Source organism: Misgurnus anguillicaudatus, chromosome 1, assembly GCF_027580225.2.
Source record: "Misgurnus anguillicaudatus chromosome 1, ASM2758022v2, whole genome shotgun sequence".
Classification (NCBI taxonomy): domain Eukaryota; kingdom Metazoa; phylum Chordata; class Actinopteri; order Cypriniformes; family Cobitidae; genus Misgurnus; species Misgurnus anguillicaudatus.
In genome coordinates, this window is record NC_073337.2 from 30,527,106 (window position 1) to 30,530,663 (window position 3,558).

Consider the following 3,558-nt stretch of genomic DNA (forward strand, 5'->3'; position numbering starts at 1 on the left):
TCGTTGCCATAACATTTTAGGCAGTGCTTTAAGTGGCCCAAAAGAAGTGCCGGTACTCTATTTTTCTTTTTTGGACTTCTATATTGAAGGGGTTTTATATTCAGCAGTCAACAGACGACCTTTTAAAAATAATAAATCCTTATATAAGTTTGTGGATTTGCTTGAGCTAAAAATAGCTATTGGACATACATAAAATGTGCAAAAGGTAGATATATAAGTAAAATTTTCAGCATGGCCAAATGCTAAAACTAGTTGTTCAGATAGAAAGAGCTTAAAAACAAAAACTTTAAAATGACACCAGGACCATGTCTATGGATTCAAGAATAACAAAATACTGGCAATTTAAAACTAGAAAGTCATCACTTTATTTTTTCCCATTGTTTTCCATTTTGCGGGTGGTAAAACTACTGTGCGCGTCGCTCAAATTCATTGAAATTTCGCAGTGTCCCAAACCAAAAAGGGCACTAATGGGGATAGTACTATTAGTATGGTTTTAATAAAGTATTATAAATATGATGTGTTATATTACTAGCATCAACTTAGACAAGTGATTATAATGGGAAATATAATAACAAGAATTAAAGTGTGACAAAAAATATTCAATATGATTTACCTGCTGGCTTGATGGATCTTTGAATCCATGTTTGCAATGTTGAACTGCCTTTAGAAGCAGCCTCCCTTTCCGTTCTCTGTCTTTATTTTGTGAAGGCATTTGTGTTTTTTGTATTTTTGCCTACAAAGTGTGCCAACAACAGCAAATTTGGTGTTTATATTAACTTAGATCTGATCGGGAACATTAAATCCATTAGACAAGCGATAATAGTAAGAATGTGGATATTTTGTTGTTGTTAGCACTTTTACATTTTACAAATACATAAACAAACTTCCAAATGAGTAATTCTGTGGTTTAACAGCTGATATAATGTAATAAATCTACCTGTTAATGCAATGAACTTCAGAAACTGTCGTCCAGGCAGAGAGTGCACACAGAGATGCTACGGAGCGGGCGGGAAAACACGAAGTGGATTAGCGGAATCAGTGGATCTTTAGGGATCTTTTTATAGATCACAACCTTTGCGTGCGAAATTACGGAGGATAAAATACGGGAGATTTAAGGGAAAATACTAATACAGGAGGACGGCGGGAAAGAAGAGATGGGTCTGTCTGCGGACCGCAAGAGAGGGGCGTGCCGTTAAGGGGCGTAACTTTTAGCAGGGGGCGTAACTTTAAGTTGTCCAAGTTACACAGAACCACGCGAGACGTCAGGACGAGATGTTGTCATTCTGTCTTCTCTTCTGCCCGCATAGAGATACGGCGGCTAAAGGCGTTATTACAGTTGCTCATCCAAGCGCCCTCATGTTTGTTCGTACCCATTTTAATGGACGGGAAGCCGACTGACGAACATCCTTTTCCCGAGAAATGGTTCGGCTACGACACATGTTAAGAAGTCACGCCAGGGGCTGAATTCGACCGTTTCAGGTAAGCTCGCTAATGTTAGCTAACTTATGTGTTGTTAGCCTAATGTTAGATTTGTGAAGTCCGTTCTATGATTACACTTATGATCAGTAACGAGTAGTTAACAAAATGTAACAAATCTTGCATGAGTTTCATTGCTCACTTATATATTTTCCTGTTTACGATAGTAACGTTAGATATTAGTACTGTAAGTGGTCGACATTTCAAATGACAATTAATTAATGACCTATTAAACGTCATAATAAGTGTGTACTACTGTCTCGTTTTTAATGTATCTCTCTCAAACCCTATTCTGTTTAAGTATGGGTGCCATTGTATATTCTCATAATATAAGCTTATTTTAAGTACAAATGTAAAAAATGTTTGTTTATGGTTATTATTTTCACAGCTGCATTGATGTGAAGTGATGCAGTGGACAACTTGTGAGGGTGATACCATCCACATGCACCTTAACTGTGATGCAGAAATACAATAGGATGATCCATCTGTCTACTACACTTCAAAATCACAACTCAACCTTAAACAACCCATATCTGTTATGGTAAAACAATGTGGCGGTTTTCCAGACAGGGCTTATACTGTTCCTGGGCTAAAATGCATGTTTGAGCTACTGTAATTAAGAAAACACCTTGTACTGACACATCTCAACATATATCAGTGCCATTGTTTTGTTTCAAGATGCACACCAGTCTTGTTTTTGTAAGGTTTGTTTGTAAAAACTAAAATGTCCTAATATAAGTGCCCAGTCCTGGTTTAATCTAAACCATTGGTGACCAAACCTGTGTCTTGAGATCTACTGTCCTGCAGAGTTCAGCTCCAACCCCAATCAAACACACCTGAACCTGCCAATCAAGCATTTCAGGGCAACCTTAAAATTATAGTCAGGTGTGTTTGTTAAAGCTGGGTTAGAACTAAAATATGCAGGAGGGTAGATCTCCAGGAACAGGGTTGGTCACCCCTGATCTAAACAAAGGGTTTCCAAACTGTGTCCTGCAAAGTTTAGCTCTAACCCTAATCAAACACACCTGAAGCAGCCAATTAAGGTCTTACTAAGCATACTAGAAACTTACTGGCAGGTGCTCTGATGCAAGTTGGAGCTAAACTCTGCAGGACACCGGCCCTCCAGGACTGAGTTTGGGCACCCCTGACTAAAAACTGCACCAATGTGTTGAGCTGGCACCATTGGACATTACTGCTGCTGAGAAACAACCACATTTCTCAGCTCTACACAGGGTTGACATTGGATGCATTATTTTTATAAAATGCATTCATGTGCACTTTACCAATACTGTACATACATCAACAGCTTCCAGCTATACACTTGGGATCAGCTCCTGATGCCTCTCATAATGCTGTGTTATAATTTATTGCAGGGTGATCTTGCTGAAAGGATATTTTTATAAACCTTTACAATGTCACCAGATGTTACCTGTTGTGAATAATTATTTTATAAACCTTTACAATCTCACCAGTTGTTACATGTTGTGGATAGTTATTTTTATAAACCTTTACAATGTCACCAGATGTTACCTGTTGTGAATAATTATTTTATAAACCTTTACAATCTCACCAGTTGTTACATGTTGTGGATAGTTATTTTTATAAACCTTTACAATGTCACCAGATGTTACCTGTTGTGAAAAGTTATTTTTATAAACCTTTACAATGTCACCAGATGTTACATGTTGTGGATAGTTATTTTTATAAACCTTTACAATGTCACCAGATGTTACATGTTGTGAATGGTTATTTTTATAAACCTTTACAATGTTACCTGTTGTGAATAGTTATTTTATAAACCTTTACAATGTCACCAGATGTTATCTGTTAGCCATTTCTTATAAAACTACGTGAGCTCTGTAGATTCCTCTTAAAACTTAAAAAGAATTAATTCTGCAAGTTTGCAAATGAATTTCATCTTGGTTTAATTAGGTATGTTGCTAAAATTTTCAAAATGGTTAAATGCTAAAACGAGTTGTTCAGATAGAAAGAGCTTGAAAAAAGCTTTTAAATGAGACCAAGATCATGTATATGGGTTAAAGAATAACAAAATACTGGCCATTTGAAACTCGAAAATCATCA

At 36.7% G+C, this 3,558-nt stretch overlaps 1 long non-coding RNA gene across 1 annotated transcript; it reads left to right on the forward strand.

The window, feature by feature from the left end:
* Positions 1-1,196: 1,196 nt before the first annotated feature.
* Positions 1,197-2,995, forward strand: LOC129437286 (uncharacterized). The gene is made up of 2 exons (XR_012370553.1): positions 1,197-1,479; positions 1,865-2,995. It is a non-coding gene; the product is annotated as an uncharacterized lncRNA (long non-coding RNA).
* The last annotated feature ends 563 nt before the right edge of the window (positions 2,996-3,558 follow it).